The 22,540-nt window shown below is 44.6% G+C and overlaps 2 protein-coding genes and 1 pseudogene across 3 annotated transcripts in view; 2 read left to right on the top strand and 1 right to left on the bottom strand.

Moving 5' to 3' along the window:
* LOC122934762 (gastrula zinc finger protein XlCGF57.1-like) overlaps positions 1-22,540 on the top strand; it is a 956,305-nt gene that overhangs the window by 637,173 nt on the left and 296,592 nt on the right. The gene's annotated exons all lie outside the window — the stretch shown is intronic.
* Positions 1-22,540, bottom strand: part of LOC122934783 (zinc finger protein OZF-like) — a 493,591-nt gene that overhangs the window by 197,803 nt on the left and 273,248 nt on the right. The gene's annotated exons all lie outside the window — the stretch shown is intronic.
* On the top strand, positions 64-16,195 carry LOC122934782 (annotated as a pseudogene).

The following is a 22,540-nucleotide window of genomic DNA, read 5'->3' as shown; positions in this document are numbered from 1 at the left end:
ACCCAGAGCCCCATCACCGAGCCTCCAACTCATTCCCTGATACATGAGCAGAAGATCCTAGAACTTACCACCAGGATCACTGAGCTGCTGAGCGGAGAGGTGAGCGCTGCTGGGAATGCTGGGACATTATACAATAACGCCAAGGGAGGGGTCTGGTAATGACTGTGTCCTTGTGTTGTCAGGTTCCTATAAGGTGTCAGGATGTCACTGTCTATTTTTCCATGGAGGAGTGGGAGTATTTAGAAGAACACAAGGATCTGTACAAGGACGCCATGATGGAAAATCACCAGTCCCTTACACCACCAGGTAAGAGGAGACCTTCTATTACTGTAGACCTTCCATGACAAGTGCAAGTGCCAATACATTCTAATACAGCACATAGAGCTCGCTCCGTACAGTATTTGACTGAAGTTTTATGCAAATCGACTTCGGATGTTTCATCCAAAGTCGATTCGCTCATCCCTATTCATGATTCTTGGGAGAACATAATTCAAGAGCACTTTGCATCCCCGTTACCCCTAATGGTAATATATTACATGTATTTTGTACTAACTAAAACCATATACTCATACTTTCATATTTTATAGATTTTTTTTTTTTCTTATTTGATCTTGCCTGAGCTGCTGCTCCATTTTGTTAAGAGCAGTTCAGTAGCCACCGGATTATAATTGGAGAGATTGGGTCGGTAGCCCCGGGCCCATACCGATTTGCCATCCCAAACGCCCCATTTTTTGCCACCAGTAGCTGCAGGAGATAGTAACCGCTGTCCCGTCAGCGCCAAGGTGGAAGGCTGGAACAAGGAGGAAGAGTGCTGAGGAGAGGACTCAGAGCACCGAGAGCGGGCACATGACTCAGTTACTCACTGCAGCTCCGCCTCCTCCGGCACAGAAGGCGATGTGCCCGCCCATGTCCCCACGCCCCCATCTGTGCGTGTGTCTGTGTGTGACCTAATGCCCGCCCCCAGTCTTCTCAGTGCCAGCAGCCAGATTCATCAGACCGCGGGCTGTGTCTGTGGCAAGAAGTGGCTGCTGCTTCCAGCAGCAACCAGAGTGAGCAGCAGCCAAAGCTCCATAGTAAATTTAAATGAAGGTTAATGATGGGCAGCAGGGCAGGGCAGTGGGCTGTGTGAGTGAGATAGGGGCACTCCATCAGAGCAGCAATGGCAGAGAGACTCACTGAGGCCAGCAGCAGCCATTTTAGTCAGATTACAGACAATCTTTAACTTTGGCGAGGAGCAAGATCAATTAGTAATCCACCATTTTGATTTTTTAAAGTAACTCTTGGTGTGCTGGCTGGGCACTAGGGATGAGCGAACTTCTGTTTTCAAGTTCAGCGTACAAGGTTCGGGTTATCTAAGAATTCCGTTATAGATTACGCTACGATTAACCATACGTTATGGTATCTGTTAGCAGAATCCATAACAGAATTCTTAGATAACCTGAACCTTATACATCGAACTTGAAACCAGAAGTTCGCTCCACACTACTGGGCACCTGTGAGGAGAGAGACAGAGCAGTGGCACAGAGACACTGGACAGCAGCCACCATTTTGGTCAGGACCGGGCCAAAGCTCCAGAGTGGTTCCTCAAATATAGAGATTACTAATCCACCATCATGTTACATTTATTCTGCAGATCTGCTTATTCCACCATCGTTACCTCCTGTGAAATCCAGCATCTCACAGAAGCCAAAAACACAAGGGCAGGCAGTCCTACAAGACAAGGGCAGGCAGTCCAACAAGACGATCACAAGCCATTCATTTCGACGGTAAGAAGTTGTGTCTATGCAAACTGTTTGGTAGGCATGTCACTGGTGACAGATTCTCTTTAAGGATTTTAACCTGCAGCTAGAATAATATGTAACATTTATTCCACAGATCTCGTTATCACCTCCGAAATACGTCTAACAGAAGCCTACAAGACGAGGGCAGGCAGTCCTACAAGACAAGGGCAGGATGTCCTACAAGACCATCACAAGCCATTCATTTAAAAGGTAAGAAGCTGTGTCTATGTAAACTGTTTGGTAGGCATGTCGCTGGTGACAGATATTTTTGGACTCTAGACTGTACAGTTCCTGATTATGGGGGCTGTTATAAATGTATATGTGGTCTGTTAGAGTGCATGTCCTCTGACACTTACTATTGTATACCCCTGGTAGCCACTTGGCAACCTGTTGATGGCACCTTAGTGGCCACATTCTTTTTAAAATTGCATTCCAAGAGCTATAACTGGTTTGTTTTTTCATCAATGTGCTTGTATGAGGTCTTATTTTTTGCAGGTTTTTAATGCACCATTTTGGACCTTTTATTGGTCCAGACATTATAAAATAAGTAGCACGTTATGTAGGGCATAAAGCAGGGATCTCATAGTGCTTACTATTTTTCCTGGGCAACGCTCCGTTCGCCCGCTGTGCCCCTGTTGAACTCTCCCGCCTGGTATGCTAATTAATAGCATCGGAACAGGGAGGAGGAGATGCCAGGGTTTCTCAATGAGTGTCTCCTTCTCCCTCGGCTGTGCCGCGATTCAATCACAAAGGAGAGCATCACAGCCAGGGAGAAGGGGAGTTTTTATTTTCTCCCTGTCTGTGACGCTCTGCGCCGTGATTAGACCGCGCTACAGCCAGGAACAAGGAGACGCCTATTGAGAAACCCTGGCGTTTCCTCCTCCCTGTTCCAATGCTAGTAATTAGAGGGGAATTTAACAGGGGCCACAGTGAGCGAACCGAGCTGCGCCCATGAAAAATAGTAAGCACTATGAGATCCCTGCTTTATGTCCTACATCACGTGCTACTTATTTATAATGTCTGGACCCCTAAAAGGTCCTCTTTAAAAAAAACTATGTTTAAGTCAGTAAAAAGGCGTATTAGTGGTCACTAAGGGGTTAATTAGTGTGGGCCTGCTCTGTGACCTGTTCATTAGGGAATATTATACTGTATGGTCTGAATAGAAACACCTGTTGTTATCTCGACAAAGCGATTATATTCTGGGACCTTTGCAGACAAAGAACTCCTGAAAACCATGATATTTTCTTTGATCTTTTTGATCTTTAATTTTTTTATACAAGTACGTGAAATACTGAAATTGTACATAATCCTGTTTTCTTACATGTCCTATTTACTATATATTTCTCGTCTTGCTATTGTTTCAATAAAGCTTGAACAACAGAGATCACTGTTTAACCCTCTATCTGCTGTTATCAAAGCTGATTGATGCATAGAGGGGGGAGAAAAAAGAGGCATCCCCATTTGACTTCATTCACACTTCATTTTGTAAATACTGAAGCAAAGCTGTCATCTCACTGGTCGGGATTACAGAACATACTGCTATTTCTTGTACTCAATTTTCCATCAGTAGGAAAACAGGGTTTCATTAACTTAAAGGGGTTATCCGGTAATAAATATTGATGACCTATCCACAGGATTGGTCATCAATATCAGATCAGCGGTGGGTTAGACAATCCATGAGCGCCGTTGCCTCTTCCTAGGCCATCTGCCATCACCGTACATCAATCACATTGCAGCGACCAGGCCGCAGGGGCAATATGTGTGAGTTATGGTGGGCCGATGGGTGTAGTAGTAGTAGTTTGCTCACAGTTCTGTAGAGCTCCCTGGGACGGTGTGCAGTGAATGGAAGGACGGCACCAGTTCCTTCGGGGCACACTCTGTTGTCCAGGGACTCCCTCCAGATGGTGGTTGAGGTGTCCTTGGTGGTGTGGTTTTTAAGGTGCCGTGGAGGCAGGATCCCTGGTGATCGTAATGCCAGCACCGTAAGGTGTAATTGAGGATAATGAAGAATAAGGAGAGTCAAAGGCTGATGAATAGAGTTGAGCACCTGGATGTTCGGGTTCGAGGGGTTCGGCTGAACTTCACAAAAAAGTTCGGGACCCGAACTTGACCCCGAACCCCATTGAAGTCAATGGGGACCCAAACTTTTGAGCACTAAAATGGCTCTAAAATAGTCATTGAAAGGGCTAGGGGGCTGCAAATGGCAGCAAAATGTGGTTAAGAGCATGGCAAGTGCTCTGCAAACAAATGTGGATAGGGAAATTACTTCAAATAACCCAAAATACGTATAAATAAAAAATTATAATCTTGATCTAGGAGGAGGAGGTCCATATGGAGTAGGAGGTTGAGGAGGCGGTGTAGGTGGAAGCGGCGGTGGAGGAGGAGGAGGTAGCCAACACTAATTTTTGCTTTTATTTTATTTTATTTTTTATTTTTTTGTTCAAATTTGGGTACACCCCAAAACATTGGGAAATATAAAAAATACAAAAATTTGAAAGTGCGCTGGAGTACAACAATGGCTGGGTGAGGCCGGTATACATGTCTATTCTGCACAAGATACGGACAAGTCCTGAGGGATCCCTGCCTGGTTCATTTTAATAAAAGTGAGCTTGTCCACATTGGCTGTGGACAGACGGCTGCTCTTGTCTGTGATAACCCCCTCGTGCCGTGCTAAACACACGTTCAGACAATACACTGGCTGCAGGGCAGGCCAGCAGCTCCAAGGCGTAAAGGGCAAGCTCAGGCAATGTGCCCATTTTGGAGACCCAGAAGTTGAAGGGGGCAGACCCATCAGTCAGTACGTGTAGGCGTGTGCACACATACTGCTCCACCATGTCGCACGTCCCCGTGACGGCCATGATCCAATTGGATATCTTCTCTATCAACTTTCGATGTTCTTTTATGCGCCTACCATGGTGATCACGGGTAACAGGGAATCAGGGTTCCAGGCCAGAGAGGGAGCCTGAGAAAGGGATACCACATCCAAGGGAGGTCAATGGATTAAATTAAATGTGATTGAGCAGAAATGTGGGACAAATTATTGAAGCAGAAGCTTCCAAGTAAAGGAGGGGGCGCGCGGAGCAATTACCCACTCCCAACTCGGGGAGGTAGTGACGATAAATAACAATACAGGACTGTTAAGATGCCCTGTTATTGGAATGATTAATAAAAAATTACAGGGAATGTCACTGGGGTATTTTGGATTTGGAAACGTTAGACTCTTGACTCTAGATAACTTCTGCCTGAACGCACATTCCCGTGACGTCCACAATCCAATTAGATATCTTCTCTATCAACTTTCGATGTTCTTTTCTGCACCTACCATGGTGATCACGGGTAGCGGGGAATCAGGTTTCCACGCCAGAGAGGAGCATGGGAAAGGGATACCACATCCAAGGGAGGTCAATGGCTGAAATGTGATCGGGCGGAAATGTGTGACAAGTTATTAAAGCGGAAGGATCGAATGAAAGCAGGTGGCGCGCGTCAATTAAAGACAAATTTTAGAAATTTAAATCCCTGTCACCTATGCAGAGCAGGGGTTTTTCATCGGCAAAAATGGGTTAATGTCACCCACCAATGGAACAGACGATATTTTAAAATTTCGGACCCTGTCATCTATGCAGAGCAGGGGTTTATTCACGGTAAAAGTGGTAAAATGTCACCCAGGAATGTAACAGACACTTTTGCACCCTGCTCCCTCTTTTGCTGTGCTGGTGCCTCTGTGCGAACACCGCCTCTTCCTCCGAACTAGACAAGTCACTCACATGACCTTGATTCCATGTGGGGTCTAGTACCTCATCATCTTCCACCCACTCTTTACCCCTGCCCTGCCCTTGTCGGTCTGCAGACTACAGAAAGCTGCAGCAGTTGGCACCTGTGTTTCGTCATCATCAGATACATGCTGCGTTGGTCCTCCCATGTCCTCATCCTGAAACATAAGAGGTTGGGCATCATTGCAGTCAATCTCTTACACTTCTGGTGCAGGGCTAGGTGGATGGCCCACAGAAACCCTGCTAGCAGAGTCATCAAAAAGCATAAGAGACTGCTGCATGACTTGGGGCTCAGACTGCTTGCCTGATATGCAAGGGGGTGAGGTGAAAGACTGATGGCCATGGGCTGTAGGAGCAAACTCTGATCTTTCAGCAGGAGACTGGGTAGGAGACAATGCGAAGGAACTGTAGGCACTGTCAGCCCCCCAATCTACTATCGTCTGTACTTGTTCTGGCCTCACTATTTGTATTGTCCTAAATGCAGTGTAGGCAGCAAATGTACTTTCTAGCCAAAAAAATTGTCACCCAACAATGTAACAGACGAATTAGTGAAATGTATTTCCCTGTCCACTATGTAGAGCAGGGGTATATCACAGCCAAAAATTTGGGAAATTTAATTGACAATGTAACACACAAATTAGTGAAATGACTTAAAAGAAAAGAAAATACGTAAAAAAATAAATAAAAAATCTTGATCTAGGAGGTGGAGGTCCATATGGAGTTGGAGGTTGAGGAGTCGGTGGACGTAGCGGAGTAGGTGGAAGCGGCGGTGGAGGAGGAGGAAGTAGCCAACACTGGTTTTTGGTTTTCATTTTACATTTTTTTGTTCGAATTTGGGTAGACCCCAAAACATTGGAAAATATTAAAAATACAAAAATGAGAAAGTGCACTGGAGTATAACAATGGCTGGGTAAGACCGGTATACATGTCTATTCTGCACAAGATACGGACAAGTCCTGTGGGATCCCTGCCTGGTTCATTTTAATGAACGTGAGCTTGTCCACATTGGCCGTGGACAGGCGGCTGCGCTTGTCTGTGATGACGCCCGCTACCGTCCTAAACACACGTTCAGACAATACACTGGCTGCAGGTCAGGCCAACACCTCCAAGGCGTAAAGGGCAAGCTCAGGCCATGTGCCCAATTTGGAGACCCAGAAGTTGAAGGGGGCAGACCCATCAGTCAGTACGTGTAGGCGTGTGCACACATACTGCTCCACCATGATGCTGAAATGCTGCCTCCTGCTAAGACGTTCTATATCAGCTAGTGGTGCTGGTTGCTGTGGCGTGCTGACAAAGCTTTTCCACATTTCGGCCATGGTAACCCTGCCTTCTGAGGAGCTGATGGTGCCCCAGCTGCGTTGGCGGCCTCTTCCTCCTCCTCTGCCTTCGCCTTGTGTTTCCACTGTGCACCCGCTGTCAGGTGGGAATGCCATCAGCAGCGCATCTACCAGCGTGCGCTTGTACTTGCACATATTATGATCACGCTCCAGTGACGGAATTAAGGACGGTACCTTGTCCTTGTAACGGGGATCCAGCAGCGTGGCCACCCAGTAATCAGCACAAGTTAGAATGTGGGCAACTCGGTGGTCATTGCGGAGACACTGCAGCATGTAATCGCTCATGGTTGCCAGGCTGCCCAGAGGCAACGACAAGCTGTCCTCTGTGGGAGGTGTATCATCTGTGTCCTCTGGATCCCCCCAACCACTCACCAGTGATGGCCATGAGCTGGTTTGGGTGCCACCCTGCTGTGAACTCCTCGTCTATCTCCTCCTCCTCATCCTCCACCTCGTCATCCTCCAGAACTGTGCCCTGGCTGGACAATTGTGTACCTGGCGTATGTTGGTGCAGGAACCCACCCTCGGAGCCACTTGTGAATGACTGGCCTGAAACCCTTGTAAATGATCCCTCTTCCTCCTCCTCCTGTGTCACATCCTCTTCCATTATCGCCCAAAGCGTTTTTTCAAGGAGGCATAGAAGTGGGATAGTAACGCTAAGAACTGCGCCATCGCCACTGGCCATGTTGGTGGAGTACTCGAAACAGCGCAACAAGGCACACAGGTTTTGCATGGAGGCCCAGTCATTGGTGGTGAAGTGGTGCTGTTCTGCAGAGCAACTCACCCATGCGTGCTGCAGCTGAAACTCCACTATCGCCGAATTTCTGCACCACCAAATTCAGCATCAGGCCCAGCTAGGCCCAGAGCTGCTACGAGATTTCACCCATTATCGCACACCACCAGGCGGGGCTTGAAGCTCACTGGCACCAACCACTTATCGGTCTGTTGTTCCAGCATCTCTACAGCTCCTGCGCGGTGTGGGGTTTGTCCCCCAGATACATTTTAAAACTGCCTGCTGTCGTTTACCCTTGGCTGTGCTGAAGTTGGTGGTGAATATGTTACACTGACCGGATGAGGAGCTGGTAGAGGATGAGGAAGCGGAGTAGGAGAAGGAAGCAACAGGAGGCAAAGAGAAGCGCCCTGCAATCCTCGGTGGTGGAAGGACATGCGCCAAACTGCCATCCGTCTCAGGCTCAGCCGCCACTGCATTTACCCAGTGTTCTGTTAGGGAGATATAACGTCCCTGACCGTGCTTACTGGTCCACCTATCCGTAGTTAGGTGGACCTTGTCACAGATGGCATTGCGCAGTGCACACCTGATTTTGTCCCCCACTTGGTGGGGATGGCTCGGCTTGGTGGGGATGGCTCGCCTGGAAAAGTACTGGCGGCTGGGCACGACGTACTGTGGGACAGCCACCGCCATAAGGCTTTTAAAACTCTCCGTCTCCACCAGATGGAATGACAGCATTTTAAAGGCCAGTAATTTTGAAATGCTGGCATTCAGGGCCAGAGATCGCTGGTGGGTAGGGGGGTACTTCCTCTTTCGCTCCAGTGTTTGGGAGATAGACAGCTGAATGCTTCCATGGGAAATTGTGAAGATGCTTGGTGACCCAGGTAGTGGCATTGCTGGCACATCCTCTGTTTGCACGGTGGCAGGTGCCACTGTCACACCAGAGGGGGATGAAGAGGCAGAGACTGAAGCAGAAGAGGAAGCAGGAGGAGCCAGAGACCTTTCTTGGTTTTTGAGGTGTCTACTCCACTGCAGCTCGTGCTTTGCACTTAGATGCCTGGTCATGCAGGTTGTGCTCAGGTTGAGAATGTTTATACCTCGCTTCAGGCTCTGATTGCACAGCGTGCAAACCACTCGTGTCTTGTCGTCAGCATATTGTCTGAAGAACTGCCACGCCAGGGAACTCTTTGGAGCTGGCTTTGGTGTGCTCGGTCCCTTGGTGCGGTGGGCAGTAGCAGGCGTACTGTCTAGGGGACGGCCGCTCCGCTTTTGCACCCTGCTCCCTCTTCTGCTGTGCTGGTGCCTCTGTGCGACCATGACCTCTTCCTCTGAACTAGACAGGTCACTCGCATGACCTTGATTCGATGTGGGGTCGAGGACCTCATCGTCCTCCACATCATCTTCCACCCAATCTTCACCCCTGCCTTCCTTGTCTGTCTGCACACTGCAGAAAGCCCCAGCAGTTGGCACCTGTGTTTTGTCATCATCTGGGGCAGGGCTAGGTGGATGGCCCTGGGAAACCCTGCTAGCAGAGTTATCAAAAAGCAGAAGAGACTGCTGCATGACTTGGAGCTCAGACTGCTAGGCTGATTTGCAAGGGGGTGAGGTGAAAGACTGATGGCCATGGGCTGCAGGTGCAAACTCTGATCTTTCAGCAGTAGACAGGGTGGGAGACAATGTGAAGGTACTGGAGGCACTGTCAGCCACCCAATCTACTATCGCTTGTACTTGTTCTGGCCTCACCATTCGTAGAGCCGCATTAGGCCCGACCAAATACGCTGAAGGTTCTGTCGCCTACTCGCACCTGAGGAAGGTGTTTCACTTGTGCGTGTAGCTGGCACAGATCGACCATGTCCTCTCCCTGCAACAGGAGCTCCACCAGCAGCACCACAACCGTGGCCACGTCCCTTATTTGACGCTCTCCTCATTCTTTGCGTTCACCAACCAAACTAACAGATGGTTTATGTCAGGCGACAATGTAACCGCCAATAGTCAACAATTAAGTTCACTGACAGTAAGGCAGCGCCGGTGTCATAAGGAGGAAACATTTATTGAGGTCACACAATAGTGTGACAGGCGAATTTAATACAATTACTTCAATGTCACAATTTTTTTTTATTTGTCAACCAACAATATAACTGCAGTATTTAAAGCTTGTATTTCACTGTCACAAATGCAGCAAAGGCCACAAATCTAGTGTCTTGCAGAAAATGGGTGTCTTTTTTTTTTTTTTTTTTATACCAGAATATAACAGCAGTATCTAACGCTTGTATTGGACTGTCACAAAAGCAGCAACGGCCCCAAATGTAGTGTCTGGCACAAAATGGGTGTGGACTTTGTGTGGCTGTCATGGCCCATAACAGGTAGTAACTAGTGTTAGGGACCACTCATGAAGGCGACCTTGACGTGGCGAGTGGCTTATTACACCAATGCCTCATTCAACATCCAGCATAGAGGCAGGGCAGAGTGCTGGTTGCAGAGTGCGATTGCATTTGTTTTTTTGCGGGTATTTTTTTAAACCCAGAATATAAATGCAGTATTTAACGCTTGTATTGGACTGTCACAAATGCAGTGCAGGGCGCAAATGTACTTTTTAGCAAAAAAAATAATATTTGTCCCCACGATCTAACAGATGGATTTACTTGGATTGTACTTTACAGAAAAAAATGGGAATATGTCACCCCCTGGGTCCCTGAACTCACAGACGGATTACCTATATTATTTTCCCTTCCCCTGGCACATATGCAGTGCAGGTGCACTTAAAAAATGGGTATGTGTCGCCCACTGAACTAAAAGAACAGGGTTAAATTATTGTCCCTGGCACATATGCTGTGCTGGTGCACTGAACTTGCACAAAATGGCCGCCGACGCCCACCTAACTAACAGATGGATAAAAGTATTTTTATGTGTCACTGGGCTCAGGGCAGGGTAAAAAAATGTTTCAACTGCACTCACAAAACAAAATCAGCTGTACATCGCTGAGTTAACTAGTTCTGATAACAGATTCTTTCTATTCTCTCCCTCACAGCAGCAGCATCCTATCCCTACACTAGTAACAGCAGAGTGACGTGCAGCGCTACGTGACTCCAGCTTATATAGAGGCTGGGTCACATGCTGCACTGGCCAATCACAGCCATGCCAAGGGCACAAGAGTTAAACGTTTGTTGATTGGTTGCTCTGCAGCCTTTCAAAAAGCGCCATTAAATCGCCGAACACCGAACTCAAACCCGAACGTTTACTGAAAAGTTCGGGGTCCAAAAATCCTAAAGTTCGGTACGGGTTCGCTCAACCCTACTCGGAATATAAAAATATGTTTGTGTTGCTGGAATCCTGGACAGTTGAAGCAAAGGAGAGACCTACATGCGGTGTCAAAGTGAATCTTTGCATTAGCGTTTGGGATTATACGAGAAAGCTATTAGGGGTCACTGCTGCATTCAATTTTACGCCACTTTGGGGAAATGTTCAACTGGGCGAGTTCTAGAACATATCTCAAGACAGGTTCTGGGCTAGCTCGGGCATTCACTATATTTCACAGCTTTTTAGGGATGGGGTTATTTCTACATTAGAAGCGATTTCGCACTTAGAAGGTACTCGTAAGACTAACTGGTTTAGATATAGACAATTGCACTCCGCTTACAGGTCAGTCTCCATTATTTACAGTGGAAAATAATAGATCTATAGAGAATTTGACTAAGGTACAGGAGGGGAAGAGTAAGTTATCACATATATATATAGGGGTTTGATCTATGGCATGGTATGTAGGGAATCATTTCCAAGTTGGGGGAGATGGAGATGTGAGGTTCCCAGATTGGTTCAGTCAGATTCGGACAGGATTTACTGCAACATGAGTAGATGTTCAGTGACTACTAATCACACTGTAATACAGTTCCATTTAGTACACCAGTTTATATTTATCTTCTGTAGATTATAAAAAGAAGGGATCCGCTCACCCCTATTCTTTTCAGGATAGGTGCTCCAATCCAAAGTTTGAGTCACCCCTCAAAATTTCAGGTATATATAAGTAAAAAATGGATTGGTCACTCTTATATGGAAATACAGGATGTTTTATTTGGCATGCATGTTAAACAATTGGATAAAAGAAACACCTTAAAATAGCAACAATTTTAAAAAAATGCAATAAAAAATCTTCTATAGACTATTCGGCACAGTATCATATGCTTAATCTCTATCAAGATAACATAGATTCTATCAATGATAAATTAATTGCATGGGGAATAGCAACGTTGAAATAGGTACTGTTAGTGTCAGAGGCCTCTCTCTCTGTATATCCTCCTGGACTTGTACAGTCCTAGGTATGGTGAATTGTCTGTTTTAGTTGGAGAGACAAATTGGCACAAGCAGTGACTATCTGGTTAATAACAAATAGTACCAAGTTCATAAGAATTACATCCAATATTCAATTTTTAAAAAAAGGGTGTATTGCACCATTGGGTGAACCAGTCTCTGGATACTGAGTCCTTTCTTATATCTACACAGACCTGTCCAGGCGTCTGTGTCAAAAAGAAAAGGACTCCAACTTTTTAGCAAACAGATGATAAAGATTATCAACTTTCCAGCTACTGATTGTCCCGATATACTAGCAACCAGCTGGATTACAGCAAGGATCCTTCACTTGAGTAACCAATGTAATTTGTTTGCGTCCAACGTCTGTATCAAAAGTAGCGCTTCAGCCGCCACACACTGATACTATGTTACATCCAACTGTTGGTTGTTATAATGGATTCGTGTATAACTGCAGTACGGACTGCTTGCTTGAGTAGCTGAAACAGTTCATCCGATTAATGCTTGGCAAGGTATCTCTTATTGTTGTACCCACTGTTGTGGGCTTACCTTTGCTTGCGCCGTCCAGTAGGTCGATATATAAGGATAATCCACGGCACACCAATCTCTTTTACTTTGCAAAATTTATTATGGGTACAAAAAAGGTATTCACAAGGTTTGTCAATATATGACTAGTCGCGCCATGATTATAATATGAGCAAAAAAATTCACATATATTTGTGGGCCATGTTATCTCCCGACGTTTCGGTCCTGTCAAAGACCTTTCTCAAGGGATCGTGGCCGGTTAGCAGACTGCATAGTATGGGCGCCCATACTATGCAGTCTGCTAACCGGCCACGATCCCTTGAGAAAGGTCTTTGACAGGACCGAAACGTCGGGCGCGACTAGTCATATATTGACAAACCTTGTGAACACCTTTTTTGTACCCATAATAAATTTTGCAAAGTAAAAGAGATTGGTGTGCCGTGGATTATCCTTATATATTCTGCGACTGAAGTCCTCTGCGAGCACCCACCACTATACTAAGGTGTGCGGACACAATTTTCCTTAGTCCAGTAGGTCGAGACTTTATTTAGAGCCCTTGCTCCGTGAGATCTGCCGGCGTCCCGGCTATGGAGCCGCTCGTGTCCCACGTGTCTCTCACAGATGATGTTAATTCAATGTGAGGATCACGGACCTTTTTCTGTTGGCGCTTCTGAATGACGTGTTGCAGTCTTTGTTAGATCCAGGGAATCCTTTTCTTTATAGTGCACTCGGTGGAAAACGGGGTATTTGTCCAAGATGTTTGACGCCAGATGCTTTTCGGGGAGACGCTTCCCCTTCCTCAGTGGCATACCCCCATTCCATGGATCAGTACAGTTTATACTGATGCTGGTCTTTGGCAAAATCCCGACTGGAACCGCAATCATATCCTTCAAAGTCAATATGGGATTTTTTTAATGTTATTTACACCCCTAATTTTGGTGCGTTTTTTCTATCCTGGTACGATTTTTTTTCATTCATAATTTTCTATCCAGGATTTGATCTGCCTATATTAGTTATCATAATCAGTACCATTGTTTCATATTTCACATATCCACTGTGGTTTCAGTTCACTAGTACTATATCATTTATAAAGATACACTTTAAAACAATAAATAAATCTTTACATGTGTACTCAAGGCTGTTTCCCCAAGCCTTAGATGGAAGGATAGTGTGCCCTCCACTAAAAACCTTTCCATCCTGTATTTCCATATAAGAGTGACCAATCCATTTTTTACTTATATATTTATCTTCTGCTCAACTCAAGGATGCATGGGGTGCTTCACTCGGGTTTCCTCAGGGGGGACCACGAGTTCGCTGACTTCATGCATCTATGCTGGTCTTGCAGATATGTTCAGATTTTTTGGCAGGATGTATACGGGGCTGTCAAAAATAGGTCTGGGGTACAATTGCCTTTTAATGCCCAAGTTGCCATATTAGGGGACATAGAGAAAGATCAAGGATCAGCTTATAAGTTTAAACTAATCTCTATGGTTCTCATGTTGGCTAGAGTGATTATAGCACGTGGGTGGATGGCTAGAGCTGCTCCTGATAGAAATAACTGGCTCAGTTTGGTTGATAAAGTGAAGGCATATGAAAGGATTAGACATATTTCCCAAAATAAGCTACAGGTATGGTCCAAATTGTGGTCCATATGGTAAAAGGTTGTAGCTACCTTGCTCCACCAGAGGGATTGTGATTGTGGGGTTTGTACATATGAATTTCTCTTTGGCAGCAGCCCTGTGATAGGTTCACATTGAGAAACTAGATGTTTGATGTATTTTGATATGGCTGTCATTTCTTAAAATTATGAATAAACTATTAAAGTTAAAATAAAAAAGGGAAATGTGTTTTGAAATTTAGTATGTATAAGAGTAGGTCTAGGTAATGTCCAGAAATGACATAGGCCCCATGAAATTGCAGTAGGTGGTCACACAAGCTTTAGCTAATCCTAGCAGTGGACCCTCTCAGCCACAATCTAATTGGCACTGGTAAAGGTAAGTGAAAACCTGGTGTTCATTCATTAATAATGTTCCCCAAAGTGTGAAAAGTTTATTAAGCATATGGGTGACATAGAGCATATGTTAGGGCCATACAGTGTTGTATACTCAGGTGGTCTGTACAGGTTCATGCCAAATTTTGCTTCCATTCATGATATCTATCCTATACACTTTGGAGGAGCTTGTGTTGTCTGTTGACATTGGGATGTATTATACTGTATGGTCTGGATAGAAACACCTTTCGCCATCTCTACAAGGGATTAAATTCTGGGAACTTTGCAGACTAAGAACTCCTGAAAACGTTATACAAGTAAATGTGATTCTCTTGCTAAATTGTACATTATCCTGTGTTATTACATTTCCGATTTACTTTGTTTCCTGATCCTGACTTACTATTGTTTTAGTAAACCTTAAATGATTAATACAAAATCATTTGCTTTGGGAAAATAATAAAATTATGTTTAATTTTCTAGGTGAAGACGGGTTGAGCAGCTCCCATGGATACTTCAATTTATCTTCCTACCATGAAGTAGAAGATAACAATACCACACAAGCTAATTCAATAACTCCTAATGTACCCACAGTCTTTCAAAGTGAAGATCTATCCACTGACACCACTGGTCACAAGAAAAGTTTATGTAATCAATCACTGATTGGACAAACAAGAACTAAACAGAAATGTGGGAAACATTTAAAAAAAAAATCTAATCTTTCTTTGCATAAGAAAAATCATCGCAAATCATTTTCATGCTCTGAATGTGGGAAATATTTTACCAGGAAATGGACTCTAGTTGGACATCAGAGAACTCACACAGGAGAGAAGCCTTATTCATGTTCAGAATGTGGAAAATCTTTTTCCACAAAATTCATTCTAGTTGGACATCAGAGGACTCACACAGGAGAGGAGCTGCATTCATGTTCAGAATGTGGGAAATGTTTTAGTCAGAAATCGCACCTTTATAGACATCAGAGAACTCACACTGGGGAGAAGCCATTTCCATGTCCTGAATGTGGGAAATGTTTTAGTGCGAAATCAAATCTTGTGGACCATCTAAAAATCCACTTAGGGGAGAAGCCATTTTCATGTTCAGAATGTGGGAGGCGTTTTAACCGTCAATCAAATTTTATTCAGCATCAGAGAACTCACACTGGAGAGAAGCCATTTTCATGTTCAGAATGTGGGAAGAGTTTTAGTAAAAAATCACATCTTGTTACACATCAGAGAACTCACACAGGTGAGAAGCCATTTTCATGTTCAGAATGTGGGAAGAGTTTTAGTACAAAATCAGGTCTTGTTATACATCAGAAAACTCACACAGGTGAGAAGCCATTTATGTGTCCTCAATGTGGGAAGTGTTTTCGTGTGAAATCAATGCTTGTAGAACATCAGGGAAGTCACACAGGGGAGAAGGCATTTATGTGTCCTGAATGTGGGAAGTGTTGCAGTGTGAAATCGCAACTTGTTACACATCTGCGAGTTCACACAGGGGAGAAGCCATTTTCATGCTCAGAATGTGGTAAATGTTTTAGTATGAAATCATCTCTTGCTGCACATCAGAGAAGTCACACAGGGGAGAAGCCGTTTGTGTGTTTTGAATGTTGGAAGTGTTTTGGTCTGAAGTCATTGCTTATAAATCATCTAAGAACTCACACAGGAGAGAAGCCATTTTCATGTTCAAAATGTGGGAAGTCTTTTAGTCAGAAATCGACTCTTTCTAGACATGAGAGAACTCACTCATAGGAGAAGCCATTTTAATGTTTAGATTGTAGGAAATGTGGAGCTTCATTGTAGGACCTGCAGCCTTCTGATTTATAACTTAATGTGATTTTACGAGATTTTAATACCGATGACCTATTCTCAGGATAGGTCATAAGTACCTGAACACTGGAGATCCAACAGCTGGAACGCCCACTGATGAACTATTGGAGAAGGCATCAACACTCAGAGTAGCGCCGCTGCCTTCTTTCAGCTTTTTTCTAGTCCAGTGAAAACACATGAATCGATCAATTGGCCTAGGCGCAGCTCATCCCCATAGAAGTGAATAGGGCTGAGCTTCAATTCCAAGCACAGCCGCTATACTATGTATGGCACTGTGCTTGGTGAGCTGAGAGAAGTCCGTAGTGCTCACAGGAGCTCCGGTGCCTTTTCAAATAGCTGATCGGTAGGGGTTCTGGGTGTTGGACCCCCACGATCAGATACTGATGTCCTATTCTGAGGATAGGTTATCCGTATTAAAGTCTTTGAAAACGCCTTTTAACCCCTTGTGGATCAATGTCATGTACTGTACAGACAGATTTACTAAAAAACAGCACTAAACTTTTGTGACATTGTGATCACATTGGCACTACTGCTGTTCCCGCAAGAGTAGGACCACAAGTGTAATACATGGCCATCATCCTGGCTGCACAACACAGATCACTGTTTAACTCCCTGCCTGCTGTTATCAAAGCTGATGGGGGGGGGGGGGGGAGCAAAAGGTCATCCCATTTGATGTCATTAAGACTTAATGGAAATTCTGATACAAATTTGCCATCTTACTGGTCAGGAAGAGTACAGAACATGTTGTTTTATTTTTAGGTCATTTTCGTATCTGTATGATTACATAATTGAAAAGACACAAAGGAAGAATATATAGGGACATACCCTATTGTAGAGCATATCATAGGGCCATGCAGTGAGCATATACAGAAGTCTTGTGTACATGTTAATGTTCAATACATTTTCCAGTTTACACTTTCTCTATCCCCAATCTATAAAATAGATCACTGTTCTGTGAAAAACTCTCTGGAGTAGCAGATGTCCAAATACCCATGGCAGTGAAAGGGTTAAAAGTAAATCTTTGGATAATATTGAACCCATTATGTCTAAATTTAAGGAATGTAGGGATTTAGTCTGGTAGACAGGGTAAGCGGTCGCAGTACAGAGGCAATAAACAGTTCTTGCATCAAAACTTCAGTGTTTATTCACACACTAGGCAAGTTAACAAAACAAATGTGTGAATTATTTAGGCGCTGGGTGACAGGTGTACGTTTAGACACAGAATTAGACTTGGAAATGCACGGTAGCGTGTGTGTGAAGTTATTGTGGATATATTATTTACAATTGGCCACTCGGACCATCAGTGTCCCTTGATTTACATGTGTCACTAATTCTAAAAAGTAACTTTTATTACTTATCCTTAAAATGTTTGCTTAGAACTCTATATTTCCTATGATTAAAATTCTCAGCGTAGCCTGCCTGCCTGCCTATTAATGTGCTCACAGTATGATCAATGATTATCGAATTCGTCCACTAGGTGGCTCTATGCATCAACAATGGCTTATTTCATACGTCCTTTATTGTGCAGACGTCTCTCTGCTTATATACTGCACGCTGTTATTTCCACAGCGTCTAGCTACTGTGCCACCTTCTTGGACTAATCGCCTATCCTTATATCTCTCTCATATACGAATTAAGGCTGGGCTACCGCTGGCTAAAACGCTAAGTTCACTAGCTGCCCCCCGACATGTTTCGCCAACCAGGCGTCTTCAGGGGTTTGGGCAGAGGTCATTGGGCATTTAGGGTACTGCTATTTTGGCAATTGTATTTCACCCCTCAATAAAATAGCAAGCACAGCCAAGCCCTTGATGTAGGATTTAGCCAAAAAATAACCACACTATTGATGGTTAAATGGACTTGTTGACAGCTTGCCCCTGATGTAGGATATAGCCAAAAAATAACCACACTATTGATGGTTAAATGGACTTGGTGACAGCTTGCCCCTGATGTAGGATATAGCCAAAAAATAACCACACTATTGATGGTTAAATGAACTTGGTGGCAGCTTGTGCTGGCGCACCACAAGACACAAAATGGCCTCCGATCACCCCAGAAAAAAGTGACTGAAAAACGCTCTGGGCAGCCTAAAAACAGTGAGCAATTGAATAGCAGCAGTTCAATGATCCACAGCTGTAGATCGATCACTGAATCAAGTGTTTTGGAGGAGTTAATCTGCCTAATCTCGCCCTACTGTCGCAGCCGCAACCTCTCCCTACGCTAATCAGAGCAGAGTGACGGGCGGCGCTATGTGACTCCAGCTTAAATAGAGGCTGGGTCACATGGTGCTCTGGCCAAGCACAGCCATGCCAATAGTAGGCATGGCTGTGATGGCCTCTTGGGGCAAGTAGTATGACGCTTGTTGATTGGCTGCTTTGCAGCCTTTCAAAAAGCGCCAAGAAAGCGACTAACACCGAACCCGAACCCGGACTTTTGCGAAAATGTTCGGGTTCGGGTCCGTGTCACGGACACCCCAAAATTCGGTACGAACCCGAACTATACAGTTCGGGTTCGCTCATCCCTAAAAATTTGTTATTTCTTTTCATTCTTGTTATCTCTTTTTATCCCCCAAGCTCTTGAATGTAATGACAGCAATAGTAAATCATGTCTGACTGACATACACAGTTATATGTAAACGCATGTTTGACGGTGTTGAAAAACACATCGTGCTGTGGCATGTGCTATGCCTTTTAATCTTCCAAAAATTGTCCCCTATTGGGGGCAGGTGGTGTTTAAACATACATGGTGAAAAAAAATGTGAACTGTTGCGGGACCAAGCATCCAAAAATGATGCCTGCCCAAAAATTCTCACAGCAGCAGTGCAATGTGGATGTGGCAAGGGTAGGGTATTAGAGGCACATGGCCGCAGTAGTAGTGGCAACAGAAGTAGCATAGCATGGAACGTACAAGGAAATAGATTGGCTGTCTATGGGTGGTGGTAGTAGTAGTGGTAGATGTAATAGTGGTGGCAGTAGAGGATTAGTTAGCAGCAGCAGCTGAGGCGGCAGCCGTATGGTTCATGAGGCAACAGCAGCAATATGGAACATAATGTTAGGCAGGCAGCTGCAGTGGCATGATGGAGTCAGCAGCCGTATGGAAAATGATGGTAGTCAGGCAGCAGCAGCCTTATGGAACATGATGTTAGGTAGGCAGCAGCAGTGGCATGATGGCGACAGTTGCGTGATGAAGTCAGCAGCATGATGGAGTCAGCAGCCGTATGGAAATTAATGGTAGTCAGGCAGCAGCAGCCTTATGGAACATGGTAGGTGGGCAGACAGTAACAGTGGCAAGATGGTGCACCATCAGGAAGGCCAGGTCTATTCATTGGTCTCAGTCGGAGCAGTGTGAAAATCCTCCCAAATCCAAACTCTGTTCATTTTGTCAAAAGTGATGTTTTGGAAATTGGCGGAGGACAATTTGGTCCATTTGGGTGTCGCCATGGCCCCTGCAGCACTGAAAGATCCTCTCCAAGATGACACTAGAGGCTGGGCAAGAAAGAAAGTGTACTGTGCCAGTTCGGGCCACTGTTCCAGTCTGCCTGCCCAGAAATCCACGAGTGCAGGGAACAAGGCATGCACCGGAGACAGGTCTGAACCTGCATGTTGGTACTTGCATCCCTGGATCCGATGAAAGCTGTAATGGCACCGGACGGGGTTAAAAGCAGAGTGTGCCTGGCGTGCATGCTGTACCTGCGCTCCCTGGACTTTGTGTGGCTGTCATGGCACATAACAGGTAGGAACTAGTGTTAGGGACCACTCATGAAGGCGACCTTGACATGGTGAGTGGCTTATTATGCTTTGGCCAAAATGTACACCAATGCCTTATTCAACATCCAGCATAAAGGCAGGGCAGAGTGCGATTGCATTTGTGTTTTTGCATCTGAACCTGCATGTTGCTTGCTGATTTGCCTCAGCCTGGTGAGGAATGCGAAAAAACTGCTCCATCATGTTGAGGAGACTGAACTTGCTGCTGTGGCTTCTTTTGCTTGTGGCGGCATGGAGGTGGATGACTCTGTGGGGAGCAGAGAGGGGCATGTCTTTCAGACTCACTGGCTGCAGACATCTTCTCACAGAAAACTGCGACAAGCTGAGCAAACAGTGTTTTCTGGTGTGAGTCCCCAACAGTTACAGGGCGGACAGCAAGATGCATAAGCTGTTTTTTCTACGTTGCCCCCCTACTACATAAGCATCATCGTCTATTCTAAGATACATATAGGGGGATGAGGGACAACTTCAGCATAAAGGGCATGTCACGGGTAATGTGGAAGGGGAAAACACTAGATACACACAAAAGAAATAGACAGCAGTCTAGGCCTCAAAAGCTAAGGAAGAGGGATGGTGACCTCCTAGTAATCCCTAGGCCTTTCCCTAACTCCTGCCACTGTGAGCAGATCCTGATAGTGGAAATGCTCATACACTGTATACCTAGGCCCTGCTGAAACTGACGAGCCCTAGGATAGGTAGCAGGAGACGAGACAGCTGTTTCTTTCCCAGATGAAGGAACCCGCATCTCTTTGAGGCCTAGAACAAAACACACCAGAGAACAACAAACAGAAAAGTCAACAAGAACTTAGCTTTGGGATGTCTGGAGAAGCAGGAGATCCAAAACAAACAAGCTCTAGCAACTCCAACAGAAATATCAACCGCATGGTCAGCAGTGTGAGGCGGACCTAAATAGAGCTTTATCACTGATAACATTAACGAGCAGAACCTGAGGAGGGTTATGGTCCTGAGGAGAGGATGTGGGTCCCAGTGACGGACATTAAGACCACTCATCTCATCAGGGCTTTTCATAGGTCCCATCCTGAGAAGGTGGGCTCTGAGTGTCCGGAGTCCACTCGTAGAAGGAGGGGTACTGTCACCACCAGACATCTGAGAAGCTCTGACAGACGATCAATGCTTCTTCAGACCAGACTGAGAAATCCGCGCCATTCTTATTTTAATTTTTTTTATTTAATATCTTTATTAGTATATAAAAGGAATACACAAAGAAAGAATTTGATAAAACACTCAATACCTTTTTTTCTTTTCCCTCTTACCCCAGCCCTGTGATGGGCAGAGAAAAAAGGGCAGGAGACAGGACGAGAGAAAGAGAGGAAAAAAATATAAAAATTATATAAAATATTACAGTCAATCAGATCTTCCAGCCATCCCATATCAATCCACTTCTCGTCTACATCTCTCTGCCTATAAAGAATCTGTTCATAATTTTTTACCTTATTGACTAAGTTTATCTGGAGTATGACGAGCAAACCAGCTCCGGCTGATCAAGATTCTAGCTAACACCAATATCCTACCTAGAAGAATCTTTTGGTATTTATGAATGCTTATTATGGAGAAATCATTCAGCAAGAACAATTGTGGCTCAAAGGGGATTCGTATTTTAAGTTTGTAAGTAAGAAAGTTATTGATGCTATTCCAGTATTCTCTAAGTTCTGGACAAGTCCAGATCATATGGAGGTAATCCGCACCTAAGGTATCACATCTAGGGCGCTTGGATGTATCTCTTAGCCCACATTTGTTTAACCATATAGGGGTAACATATAATCTATGACAGATACTAAACTGCACTAGAACATGGTTGAAATTATGGGATAGTGAACCTAGATTAGTAAAAATATTCCCCCACCCTTCTAATTGTATATTTGGACAATCCAACTCCCAGGCCCTTTGTCCTGGTGATTGTGTATCACAAAACCGTGCCTTAAGTAATAGTTTATATATATTTGAAATCTTGATTCTTAGGGGTGTCATCCCTGTCCAATCGTTTAAAAAACAGGAACTGTCTATATCCAATATTGATTTATCATCCAAACTAAATAGTGCCGACCGCAGCTGAAAATACCTAAACCAAGAGAGGTTTTCTACATTATGTGATAACTCTGTGAACGACTTAATCTCTCTATCCTTTATTACTTGTGAAATGTTAAAAATCCTATTCTTTTGCCAAAATTTATCCGTTGCAATACCATCTAAAATCTGTAGATGAACGTTATGCCAGAGAGGCGTGAATATAAGTGAACCCTTTACCCTCAACCATATTCTAGTAGTAGCCCAGATTTTAGAAAGTAATTTTGTAGTCTCTTTATAACCCCGCTCTTGACTAATCGATAGTCCAGATTCCAAAAGAGTAAATATGTTGCTATATGAATAACTCCCTACTAGGGTCCTTAAGAGTGCACTATTTTTCCATTCATAACACATCGATAACTGAGCGGCAATAAAATAACCTTTGAAGTAGGGGAGGTTTAAACCCCCATATTCCAATGGTTTGTATAAGTCCTAT

Source organism: Bufo gargarizans, chromosome 4 (genome assembly GCF_014858855.1).
Source record: "Bufo gargarizans isolate SCDJY-AF-19 chromosome 4, ASM1485885v1, whole genome shotgun sequence".
Classification (NCBI taxonomy): domain Eukaryota; kingdom Metazoa; phylum Chordata; class Amphibia; order Anura; family Bufonidae; genus Bufo; species Bufo gargarizans.
Note: the sequence above shows the minus strand (reverse complement) of the source record. Positions and strands in the feature narration are given on the sequence as shown.